Here is a 13,757-nt window from a genome sequence, read left to right on the forward strand (position 1 = left end):
AATCATGCCTCAGAGAAGTGACTCTACTAGAGACTTCCCTATTTTGTATATTGGATTAGAGGTTGTGAAGCTACAATATAAAACGGGGGCAGAACAGAGTTTGGGCTCTTGGTTCCTGGGAGATTAGAAGAGAGAGCAGAAGAGAGCAGAGAAAGGCCACGTGGAGGAGGCCAGGAGAAGCAGCCAAGATGGAGGAGTGCTGAGTGAGATGCCAGTTTGTGTAGAGTTTGTATCTGGGATAAGGAAGGAGATGGGGAACAGAGGTGAATAAGTCTGGTGAGCTAGAAACCTTTGATTCTAGGAAACTCGGATAAGTCAGTGGCTTTGTGAGCACTGAATGTGACTGGGTTTTGGAGCCCAGTGTGTATTTTTACTTGCCCGCCGGGTGCAAGCTAGAATTAAAGACTATGGCTGTAAGGCCAGGAGCCGCCATCATGGCCATTCACATGCAGGTTCCCATTGGATTCGGGCAGACGATAAAGAAATGGCGAAGTCAGAGGACGGGGGTCATCCTATTTATTGGTGTCTCACCAAGACAGGCAAACCACAAAAGAAGACAAGGGAAAAGCAGAAAACCAGCTCTTCCCATGAAGGGCAAGGGATCAGGGAAGCCCCTGCAATTGTGATAGCAGGAACTGTGTGTCCAAGCTCCTGGTCTGTCCCACTTTATAGTGTAGAAAACCAAAATCCCTTAATCCAATATACAAACAAGGAAGTCTCTGATACAAAGTCACTTATCCAAGGCATAATTGGATTCCTCATGAGAGTGCACCACCCAGATCATACAGTCAGTCAAGGGTGTGGGGAAAAGCTTAGTCCCAAAACCAAACCTTAGGCTACAACGACCTGGCCTGCTTATAGCCTGTCCCCCACACCCAATATAAGTCACAAGCGAGCAAACATATATATCATATTTACAAACTTATTTGACCAACATTCCACCTCATTTGCTCGCTTTACAATCTAAACCACAGGCATCTTCCATGATGGTCACTGTGCAAGGAGTAGGATACATTGCATAAACAGAAATAGTACCAACTACAGCAATAGGATTAACAGATCAAAAACTATGGGCGAAATGAGAGAGCTGTCAGTGGCACCAAGAGAGGCAAATCTTTTCCCTCTGGCAGAATACAGGCCAGAGTTTTGTCTGCAGACAGCACCGTAGCTGGCACCAGAGGCCGCCCTGAGTGGGCATACCAAACCTTATTGGCCAATACACCAGCATCTGCTGGTTCTATGTGTAGTAAAATAGGGGAACTCATTATTGGCCATAAAGAAATTACAAAGGTGCCCTTCAAAATGCTGTCCCCTTGAGCACTCAAGGGATAATACACTTCTACCTTAGGTGGCCAGGTGCTGGTTGCCCAAGGAGTTAACTGGAGGTCCACCTCTAACCCCTTTCCCCATGGTGCCAACAAGGCCACCCATCTCAGATTGGGGGCCTGTACAGTCCAGGGCCAAGTCCATTGAAGCCGTTGTCCTTTAAGAAGGGCTGTTGGAGCAGGCAAGAGCACGTTGCCCTGCTGTCCGAAACCTGGCTTGAGTAAAATGTCCTTGGTGCGTATCTGCAACTGAATAGGGGCAGCTGTCCGATGCAGGAGGGCCTCTACTGGAGCTGGGCTTCCCCGTCGAGGTCGCTCATTCAAAATCCGAAGTACTGTCCATAAGCGGCGTGTCCATCCAGTAAGAGAGCCGGTGCCCCTCTCCTGTCGCAGTCCCTGCTTTAAGAGTCCATTATAACACTCAATGATACCAGCAGCCTGGGGGTGGTAGGGAACATGGTACTTCCAGTCCACCCCCAGCTTTTGAGCCCATTGCCTCACCGTTGTACCAGTGAAGTGGGTACCATTGTCACTTTCAAGGACCAGCGGTCGCCCGTATGCAGCACTCAGGCAGTCCAGAGCCTGTATGACTGCCCTCTGGTCAGGGTTACGAGCGGGGTAAGCAGCAAGCAGCCCGGTGGCAGTATCTACACAAGTGACTGCATACTGGTACCCTTCTGACTTTGGTAAGGGTCCAATGATGTCTATCTGCCATCGTGTCAGTGGGACATGACCCCTCTGGATCTGTCCAGGTGACACCAGTGGTCTCCGAGGGTGTTCCTTGGAACATACTGCACATTGCTCACAGGCTGCAAGTACCTCTGCATAGGACACAGGCAAGTTCCAAGCCTTAACTGTAGCCCACATAGTTTTCTGTCCTGCATGGAGCAGGCGCCGGTGGAGCCACTGTGCCACATCACCTGCAGGTGCAGTCTCCAACCATCGCACCCTTGCCAACGTATCTGCCTCATCATTCCCAGGATGGGCTAGAGGGGCATGCCCTGTGACATGATATACTGTCACCTGCTTCTGGTGTCCTATTTCCCATAAGTCCTGCCACATGGCCTGACCCCATAATGGACGGTGCATTACCATCCACTGGTTAATGTGCCAAGTAGCAATCCAAAGGGTCAGTCCACGATAGACAGCCCAACTGTCAGTACAGATCACCAGAGGTGAAGGTTCATTATGGGCAACTAGCCAAACAGCTCTTAATTCTGCCCATTGGCTGCTTTGGCCTGTACCCGTGTCCATCCAAATAGTCTCAGTGGCCGGATGGAAGGCGATAGCCGTCCATTTGGCAGGTTGGCCCCTGCTGGAACCATCAGTATACCAGGCATCTTCGGGGATGGGCACCCGCCCCTCCTGGTAGGGACTGACCTCAGGTTCTGCCTCCTGAGCCCCAGTTGCACCTGACTCTAAAGTCGCATAGGTGACTGGACCCAAGACTTCCTGCAGTTCTGCCCTCAATGGGCTGGTGCTAAGAGCACAGCGTTGTTGCAGATAGGCACCCCACTTGGCCAGGGTAGACATTTGGGCCATATCACTACATGGTTTAGTTGCCCAATCTCTCACCCATCCAGCTATAGGGTATGTTGTTTTGACTGTAACTGGTGTTGTGGTTGTAATACTCTCAGTTGCCAGGAAGGCAGCATACACAGCTGCCAGCTGCTTCTCTACTAATGAGTAACGAACTTCAGCACCTTTCCACAATTGGGACCAAAATCCAATAGGTTGCCGTAGGCGCTCTGTCCGCTGCCACAAGCCCCATCCAAACCCCTCCGAGGTTACATGAACATCCAGCTCACAGGGCCTGGCAGGATCAAACACATTCAAGGCCTGTGCCACCTTGACAGCTCTCTTAGCAGCTGCAAATGAACCTTGCGCCTGCTCAGTCCAATCCCAGCGAACCCCCTTTCGAATAAGGTTGTACAAGGGGCGTAGTAACTGAGCCAAATGCGGTATAAATGCTCGCCAATACCCCAACAAACCTAAGAATTCCTGTAACTGTTTTACCGTAGTGGGCACGGGGTATGCTTGAATCTTATCTATAACTGCATCAGGGATAACTTTTGTCTTACCTGACCAGACAACTCCCAAGAATTTAACAGATAACCCAGGTCCTTGTAATTTGTTCTCGTTAACTGCCCAGCCACATGCTTTCAAATGGGATAGCAGGGTAGGGACTGCTTGCTCCAATTCTGAAAGAGAATCACTAGTTAGCATAATATCATCAATATAATGGTACATGAGGACTACCTCTGGCTGTTTCCATTTAGCCAGGTCAGCAGCCACCAGCCCATGGCACAAGGTGGGGCTATGCAAATAGCCCTGGGGTAACACTGTAAAGGTCATTGTCTCCCTTCCCAACTGAAGGCAAATTGGTCTTGACTCTCTGCGGCTATATCAACAGAGAAAAAAGCATTGGCCAAGTCTGCCACAAAGTGGTATGTCCCCAACTCATGGCTTAGCCAATCCATCATGTTAGCTATCGAAGGAACAGCAGCGTGCAAAGGGGGAACAACTTTATTAAGTTCCCTGTAATCTACTGTCATTCTCCAGGTTCCATCTGCTTTGCGCACAGGCCATACTGGGGAGTTGTAAGGACTGTGTGCTGGCCGGATGATCCCCACCTTTTCTAGTTCAAGGATTGTCCCTGTGACTTCTTCATAACCACCTGGCAGGCGGTACTGCTTGGTGTTAGTCACATGCTGAGGGACGGGTAATTGCAAAGGGGAATGTGATGCATGTCTCCGCAATACTGCCTTCACAACCCTGATCCGCAGCCGGAACTCCCCAGCTGTAGTTTCCAACCACAGTCCTTGCAAGACATCTACCCCCAAAATATATTCAGGAATAGGAGATACATACACCTTATATGGCTTAGGAGGCAGTCTCCCTATCCCCAATGGAATAGTTATTGGCTTCACTTGAACAGTTTGGCCCCCATAACCGTCAATGACCACTGGGGTCCCAGCAAACCGCTCTGGGTTTCCATAGAGAAGGGAACATTCTGCACCTGTATCCACCAAGGCCAACACCTGTTGTACATTGGAAGGGGACCAGTGGATAGCCAGTTCCACATGTGGCCTCCGGTCCCCGCCCATCCCCGTTAGACGGGTCCCTCGGCCTTTTTCCTATTCAAACTGGTACAGTGGGTCTTGGGAGTTCCCCTCTCCCTCGGCCGTCTCTATCATATAATCTTGTAACCGAGCTGTGCGCGCACCAAACGTTTTATTGGTAGCTGCTGGGGCCTTTTGTCTCAGTGGCTGGAACTTCTGTTCTGGTTTAAGCTGCCGCCAAAGCTCCAAAAGAATTTTATTAGACTGGCCATCCAATTTCCCCTTTTCTGCCGTTCTATTTTCAATTCATACTGAAGCTTTTGACCTCGGGCAGTTTCCTCTTGAGTAAAAAACATGTAGCCCATGGCCCCTAAAAGGACAGCCATGGGGAGCCAGAGCAGCAACCAGTACTCTATCCCACCCATCAAGGGTGGTGGCTCCATACCAATCTCTGAATCCTGCCGACTACGCCAGTTGTAAGGCCAGGAGCTCCCATCGTGGCCATTCACATGCAGGTTCCCATTGGATTCGGGCAGACGATAAAGAAATGGCGGAGTCAGAGGACGGGGGGCCATCCTATTTATTGGTGTCTCACCAAGACAGGCAAACCACAAAAGAAGACAAGGGAAAAGCAGAAAACCAGCTCTTCCCATGAAGGGCAAGGGATCAGGGAAGCCCCTGCAATTGTGACAGCAGGAACTGTGTGTCCAAGCTCCTGGTCTGTCCCACTTTATAGTGTAGAAAACCAAAATCCCTTAATCCAATATACAAACAAGGAAGTCTCTGATACAAAGTCACTTATCCAAGGCATAATTGGATTCCTCATGAGAGTGCACCACCCAGATCATAGTCAGTCAAGGGTGTGGGGAAAAGCTTAGTCCCAAAACCAAACCTTAGGCTACAACGACCTGGCCTGCTTATAGCCTGTCCCCCACACCCAATATAAGTCACAAGCGAGCAAATATATATATCATATTTACAAACTTATTTGACCAACAATGGCCCATCAGTTTTTGGCTCCGCTGTTTCTTTACCGACTGTCCGAATCCAGTGTGAACCTGCAAGAGCCGGGCTGCTGTGATGGTGGCCCTGGCCGTGACTCCTGGCTTTACACCCTCTTTCTTCTTCTCTCTCTCTCTCTCTCTCTCTCTCTCTCCCCCTAAAATAAATAAAGTCTTTAAAAAAATTTTTTTAAGAAAAGAGAAGTGCCTGACCCCATCCTGGACCCATTCTCACCCACCTGCATCCCCTGTTCACCATGCCCTCTCTTTCCTTTATAAATAATTGTATTGACCCTATTTGTATATTTTAAAGTATACTTTTATTTTAGTTGTTTTTAGTTATGAAAAGGGTATTATGCTGTTTGTAATCTTTTAGAATTTATTTCTTCACTTCATATATGTTAAGATTCATTCACATTGCTATAGTTTAGTTTGTATTGTTAGTTTAGTTTGGGGTTTATATTGTGATATATTGTCAGTATAGTCTAGTTTATAGGGCTATTGTTTAGTTCATACATTTGCCTGTGGTATTTATTTATCTATTTAATAACATCTATTCATCCACTCTCCTGGTGTTTCCAGGATTTGCTATTGTTAACAGTTCTGTTTGATCATTCTTGAGCATGCCTTTTATTGTATTATTATCATTATTGTGCAAGAATCGCTCTTTGACATATACCATGGAGTGGAACTGCTTAGTCACAAAGTTTGCAAATGTTCCACGTGAGGAAATAATGTCAGTCAACTTTCAAAGTGGTTGTCCCAATTTACACTCCTGCTGGCCACATGTCAGAGAGGCTGTCTTTAGATCTGCATCATCTCCAACATTTGATATTGCCAGACATTTTATTTTTGCCAATTGAAAGGATGTAAAACATGGGCTTGATTTGCATTTTGCTGACCACTGAGAACACTGGATGTCTCTTTATCTGTAATTGGCCACAGGTATTTTCTTTTCTGTGAAATGCCTGCTTGTGTCTTTTGCATACTCTTCTCTCCCGTCGTTTGTGGTCTAAGTATGTAAGATAAGTCCTGTTGGTGCCTCAAATGGAAAATTCCAGGGAAACATTTATTTTATTTTTTTTTTATTTTATTTATTCATTTTTAGAGAGGAGAGAGAGACAGAGAGAGAGAGAAGGGGGAGGAGCTGGAAGCATCAACTCCCATATGTGTCTTGACCAGGCAAGCCCAGGGTTTCGAACCGGCGACCTCAGCATTTCCAGGTCGACACTTTATCCACTACACCACCACAGGTCAGGCTCCAGGGAAACATTTAAATTCAGCTCATTGTCAACTGCCAGGAGATGGGGCAGGAGGCACACAGAATCTTAAGAGGTTGGCATTGGTAGAGTTCACCAAAAGTGTGAGCATGAAATCCCAAGCAGCCAGAGATGCCAGGAAGTGAGTGGGGCTGGGGGTGAGGGTGAGAGGCTGGAAGGTTAGACCGTTGGGGTCAAATTCTCCCCCTTCCCGCCTGGCTACCTACAGCAGCAGCGAATTGCTGGTCCTCTGTGCCAGGTGCTTCCCTGCACTTTCCATAGCACCCTGCCAGGAGCCCTCAGCACCTGAATGTTTGGTGTTGCTTCCTCTAAGAGCGAGACAGCAAGTTCAGATTTCTACCCAAGTACTTTGGCAATCGGAACAGTAACTTTAGCTCTGCTCTCCAGCCTTTAGGAACCAAATTTCCAAAGGTTTCTAAGTAGTGAAGAAGAACAAGATACACAGACAGAAAGTTTCCAATTCATACACAGGAAACTGCAGGCTCAGTAAATTAAAATTCAGGAGTAGATAAATAAATAGGAAGCACGGAGTGCTCTGCTCCCAAGAATGGCCACGCCCAGCTCGTTTTAAGCACCACAATTAGCCCCTTGCCTCATTCTGAGGTTGCAGCTTCTCCATGCTTCCAGGAAATATGCTAAGCTTCCCAGCACAGCCCTCATCCACTTCTTGTTCTTTCCAAGATCTCCTGCACAAACATGTCTACCAACTGTCATCTTTAATTATCGATTCATTTCTTCCTTATGACCATGTAGGTCTTTCCCCCCATCCAAGTCCCACAGATTATCCTTCTCATTCCTCTTCATTTTGCCAAGGCGAGGTGAGGTCAAGATGACCTCCCCTTAGTTCCTGTGGTCTGGGTCAAAGACAGCCCAGGAGAGACAGGAGCCACCAAGAGGAAAGAGAAAGTAATACTAATAGAATTGACAATGAAGTCTATTAGTAATACTAATAGAATTGACAATGAAGTCTTTGGTTTTTCTAACTTTAAATAGAAATTATAAAAGACAACATATTGAGTAGTGGTCTGTGTGTGTGTGTATACTTTTTTATTATGGTAAAATATGCATAATATATCATTTACCATTTTAATCATTTTAAGTTTACAGTTCAGTGGTATTAAGTACATTCATATTGTTTCAACCATCATAACCATTCATCTCCAGAAATTTTTCATCATTCCAAACTGAAACTCTGTCCCCATTCAAGAAAAACTCTCCATCCTCTCTGGCAACCACTGTTTTACTTCCTGTCTCTGTGAATTTGACTAGACTAGGTACTCATATAAGTGGAATTATTTAATATGTCCTTTTGTGTCTGGCTTTATTTCACTTAGCAAAATGTTTCCCAGAACATCCATATTGTAGCATGTATCAGAATTTTATTCCATTGTAAGGTCAAGTGATACTCTATTGAGCATATATACACATCTTGTTTATCTATTCATCTGTTGATGGACATTTGGGTTGTTTCCACCTTTTGCTATTGTGTATAGTGCTACTATGAACATGGGTACACAAGTATCTGTTTGATGAGTACTGTTTTTAAACAGTTAAAATTATGTTTTCCTCCAATGTACAAACGAACTTGTGCCTATCTGAAAAGCTAGTAAAAACTAATTAGTGGGCTAGTTTACTCCATTATAATAAGACCAGTTTTGAGATAGGAGCCAAGGACTGTGCACTGTCTGGGTTCTGCACAGTTCTTATCATGCTCAGCACATTGGGTACATCCATCCAGTAAGTATGGACTGTTGGTGACACAGGCAACACATATCACATGGGTGCCTGTCAAGGCCAGACGTCACAAAGGGTGAGCGAGGCCCAGGTTATCAGTTCTTACTGTGGCCCAGCCTTATCAAAGGGTTATTTAGCCCTCATTTTGATTAGTGAAGTACTTTATAATCATTAACTAATAGATCTTTTCCATCATCAACAGCCATCACCCCATATGTGGAAATGAACTATTTGGATAGGGAGGGAGCCAATTTCATGTGGGTTTATATGCACTATGGGGACAATCATAGAGACCAAACTTGCTTTACTATTGGGAAATAATATTTCAATTTAGCTAAGCATAAATACTAAATTTGATGTTCTGTTAGTGAAGCCATAGTCCTGAGGCTGGCATGTGGCTCAGTGTACCTTGAAAACCTACCATCCAAAAGGGTGGGACTAGGAGCCATGCCTGCACTGACTTCTCCCCATGCTCCCCCAGACGCCTTAGCGCTCAGATAAGAGGCCAATGCAGTGAGGACAGGACTCATCCCAGCTTATCTCCAACAAGGTGAACCCACGTGACAAAACTGTTGAGCAACCTGCCACAACAACCTCATAATACTATCCTGTTATTTAATAATGACAACATCTGGGGCTGTCAAATTCCATTCCAAACTGCAACTTTTACAGCTTTTTAATGATCCTTGGCATGTGAGATTATACAGACTTTTAAATTCTATTTTGTAAACTGAGATTATGTTATGTTTGAAATGAAACAAATATAATTTTATTTGAATCATCTTTAACGTATGAAAACATCTTCCATTGGTAGTCATATTAATTTTTTGGTCATACATATTACAGTATGCATTTTATATGTGTAAAATAGTTCACAAATTCAATAATTAGTTTCATTCATTAATGGTACTTGTACTATTATTTTTCCATTTTGGGGCCACAATATTCCCATTATACATTTCCATGTCATACGCTGAACTAATGAATTATTTTATGAATTCTATTTTCACATCTCTGGCTTATAATATAGGGCACAAGAAGACAACAAGCAGGTGCCAGAATGATCATTTATATATAAAAAAATATGATGCATTCTTGTTTCACTATCTGAAATAGAAACTCAAAAAACAAAAACAGATAGTTACTGGGTAACAGAGAATCTGTACTTTGCAGATTATGAGTAGCCAAATCTTTTTTTTTTTTAAGTGAGAAGCAGATAGGCAGAGAGACAGACTCCTGCATGCACCTTGACCAGGGTTCACCCAGCAACCCCCATCTGGGGCCACTGCTATGTCACTCAGCAACCAAGCTATTTTAGCACCTGAAGTGAGGCCACAGAGCCATCCTCAGTGCCCAGGGCCAACTTGCTTGAACTATCCAAGCAGTGGCTGCAGTGGGGAGGGGCAGAGAAAGGGGAAGGGATGGAGAAGCAAATGATCGCTTCTCTTGTGTGCCCTGACTGGGAATTGAACCTAGGACTTCCACACACCAGGTCAATGCTCTACTGCTGAGCCAACCAGCCAGGACCGCCAAATCTTAATGACTTCATTCAATATACCGTATTTCCCCATGTATAAATGCACCCTTTTTTGAAAAATTTGGGGTCTAAAAACTGGGTGCATCTTATACAGTGGTTGTAGAGGTTTTTACTTGCATTTTCCACTTTTCACTCCTGTTTTTGTGCTCATTGTTGCTTTTTTTTACTTGCATTTCTTGCTTTTTCACACTTGTTGTCTTTGAGTTCATTGTTTTGCACTTGTTATTAGTATATTATGGTAGGTTATGTTTTGCCACATTCTGCCCAGAAATGACTCAGAAAACATTTTCATACAGTGCTGAATTCAAGTTAGAAGTGATCCAGTTTGCAAAAGTGAATGGAAATCATGCTGCTGAACATAGGTTTGGTTCTCCTCCAACTGAGAAATCAATGCAAGACTGGCTATAGGAAGAGGAAACCCTACTGAAAACGCCACAACAGAAGAAGGCCATGAGAGGCAAGTCAGCAAAATGCCCTGATGTAGAGAGAAAATTGAAGATATGGATTGAAGAGCAAAGGGCAATTGGAATTCCTGTGTCTACAAAGATGATTCATTATGAGGCAAGAGGAATTGCTGATGAAAAAGAAGTTACTGATTTCAAAGGAGGGCACAATTTGTGCTTCAGGTTCATGAAATGGAATGGACTAAGTATGTGTACATGCACTAGCCTTGACCAAAAGATGCCTGAAAGCTATGAGCAGAAGGTCCTTGAATTTCATTGTTTTGTCATTCAATGTTGGAAGACAGATCAGTTTGAGTTGGGACAGATTGCAAATATGGATGAAGTCCCCCTTCAATTTGATGTCTCAAGTAACAGAACTGTTGATAAAAAGGGGGTGTCCCTGGCTGGTTGGCTCAGTGGTAGAGTGTCGGCCTCGCGTGCAGGAGTCCCGGGTTCGATTCCCGGCCAGGGCACACAGGAGAAGCGCCCATCTGCTTTTCCACCCCTCCCCTTCTCCTTTCTCTCTGTCTCTCTCTTCCCTTCCCACAGCCAAGGTTCCATTGGAGCAAAGTTGGCCCGGGGCGTTGGGGATGGCTCTGTGGCCTCTGCCCTAGGTGCTAGAGTGGCTCTGGTTGCAACAGAGCGATGCCCCAGATGGGCAGAGCATTGCCCCCTGGTGGGTGTGCTGGGTGGATCCCAGTCGGGCGCATACAGGAGTCTGTCTGACTGCCTCCCCGTTTCTGGCTTCGGAAAAATACAAAAATACAAAAAAAAAAAAGAAGGGGGTGAAAACTATAACTGTGAATGTAAGTAGACATGAAAAAAGCCATTATACAGTTGTCCTAGTTTGTTGTGCTGGTGGAACCAAGTTGCCTCCTATGCTGATTTTCAAATGCAAAACAATGCCAAAAGAAGACATTCCTCAAGGAGTGATTGTCCATGTTCATGACAAGAGTTGGATGGATCAGGATGGGATGAAGATTTGGTTTGAGAAACTTTGGAGAAGGAGACCAGGTGGGCTCTTATGAAAGCCTGCCCTATTGGTGCTTAATCAGCTCAGGGCACACATAACAAAAACACAAAGAAGATTGCTGCAGAGCAAAAAGAAAACAAAAACCAAAAAACTTGCCGTCATACCTGGAGGGTTGACATCCTAGCTCCAACCACTTGATGTCAGCATTAACAAACCTTTCAAAGCTGCCATGAGCAACGAAAGGAACCAATGGATGAAGTCTTCTAGGGACAATTTGACACCAACAGGAAGAGTGAAGAAACCAACTATAGGAGAAGTTTGTACCTGGCTGAAAAGATCCTGGGAGGATATCAAGATTGAGATTGTTGTCAAGCCATTTAAGAAGTGTGGCATTTCAAATGCCATAGATGGAACTGAAGACGAGGCAATATATGAAGACAGTGATTCATCATCAGACACAGATAAGGACAAGCTAATGGATTGGAGTTTTGATAGTGATGAGGAGTTGTATGAATTTTATGATGAATAAAACTTGAATTCAATAACTTTATGTAATAAATTTTTTCCCAAATTTCAAGCCCCAAAATTAAGGTGCATCTTATACATGGGGAATACAGTATTCATTTTTTCATTTAGTGTCTAATTACTGCCTTTTATGGACAAGGTCCTGAAGCTGCCAAGATGAATGAGAACTATACCCCAAGGACCCTCATTGTCAAGTGATTCTATACACCAGTGGTTGGCAAATATTGGCCCATGGGTCAAATCCAGCTCACATCTTGTTTTTGTAAATAAAGTGTTATTGGAACACAGCTATGCTCAATATTTTATGTAGTGTCTGTGGCTGCTTTCATGCTATAATGGTAGGGTAGAATAGTTGCAACAAAGACCATTCAGCCCATTAGCCCAAAATATTTACTATCTAGTCCTTTGCAGAAAATATTTGCCAACCTCACTCTTGAGGAAGGAACTAATATGGACCTCTTAAATCTTAGAAAGTTCTGAGAAGACGATCCCAAATGCTCCGAGGACTCAGAAAAGATGGTCTTGCTACTCAAAGTGTCATCCACAGACCTACGGCATCAACATCATCTGGGATCTTAGAAATGCAGACTCTCAGGTCCTACCGCAGAGCTACTGAATCAGAATCTGCAATTGAACAAGATCCCCAGGTGATTTATATACACATTAAAGTTTGAGAAGCATCGTTTGTGTTAGTCAGGGTTCCCCAGAGAAACAGAACCAATAGTGTGTGTGTGTATGTGTATACAATTGACCCTTTAACAACAAAGGGGTTAGGAGCACCAATCCTCTGTGCAGTTAAAAATATGAATATAACTTCTGACTCCCAAAAAACTTAAGCTGTTCCTTGGTGTCCGTGGGGGATTGATTCCAGAAGTTCCCCCTCCCACCCAAATTGTTGATGCTCAAGTCCCCTATATAAAATGATGTGGAGCAATGCACATAGTCAGGCCTCCACATCCACAGACTCTCAGCCATGGACCAAAACCAGCACAGGTATTTACTGAAAAAAATCTGTGTATAAGTAGAGCAATGCAGTTCAAACCCATGTTTTTTTGTTTTGTTTTTTATTTTTTATCAACTTTTAAGAAGATTTTATTTATTCATTTTAGAGAGAGGAGACAGAGAGAGAGAGAAAGACAGAGGGCGAGAAAGGGGGAGGAGCAGAAAGCATCAACTCCCGTACGTGCCTTGACTAGGCAAGCTCGGGGTTTTGAACCGGCGACCTCAGCATTCCAGGTGAACGCTTTACCTATTGTGCCACCACAAGTCAGGCCAAACCCATGTTGTTTAAGGATCAATTGTATATATATATATATATATATATATATATATATATATATATATATATATAGAGAGAGAGAGAGAGAGAGAGAGAGAGAGAGAGTTATTTTAAAGAATTGGCTAATGTGATTGTGAGGGTTGTCAAGTCTGAAATCTACAGGGCGGGTGGGCAGGCTAGAAATTCCAACAAGAGTTGACGTTACAGTCTTGAGTTAAAGGAAGTCTGGAGATAGGATTTCCTCTTTTTCTGGGGATCTTTTCTCTTTAAGTCTTCAACGGATTGGATGAGTTTTACTCACATTATGGAGGATGATCTGCTTTACTCAAAGTCTGATGATTCAAATGTCACTCACATCTAGAGAATATTTTTACAGCAAAATCTAAGCTGGTGTTTAACCAAACAATTGGGTGTCACAGACTTACCAAATTGATATATGAAATTAATCATCATACTTTTCAGGTGGAAAGCTTAGACATTTTAAAGCATTTTCTAGGTGGAAAACTTAGAGGTAGGGAGAAATAGAGATAGACCCATGACCAATATGTGAAGTTGGTGAAAGTGGGTCTTGTAATCATCACATATCCTTTCTAAAGAG

At 44.2% G+C, this 13,757-nt stretch overlaps 1 non-coding gene across 1 annotated transcript; it reads left to right on the forward strand.

Annotated features, from left to right (window-relative positions):
• The first annotated feature begins 10,779 nt into the window (after positions 1-10,779).
• TRNAA-CGC (transfer RNA alanine (anticodon CGC)) lies at positions 10,780-10,855 on the forward strand. Its single transcript has one exon. It is a non-coding gene; the product is annotated as a tRNA-Ala (tRNA).
• Positions 10,856-13,757: the final 2,902 nt, after the last annotated feature.

Source organism: Saccopteryx leptura, chromosome 11, assembly GCF_036850995.1.
Source record: "Saccopteryx leptura isolate mSacLep1 chromosome 11, mSacLep1_pri_phased_curated, whole genome shotgun sequence".
NCBI classification, from domain to species: domain Eukaryota; kingdom Metazoa; phylum Chordata; class Mammalia; order Chiroptera; family Emballonuridae; genus Saccopteryx; species Saccopteryx leptura.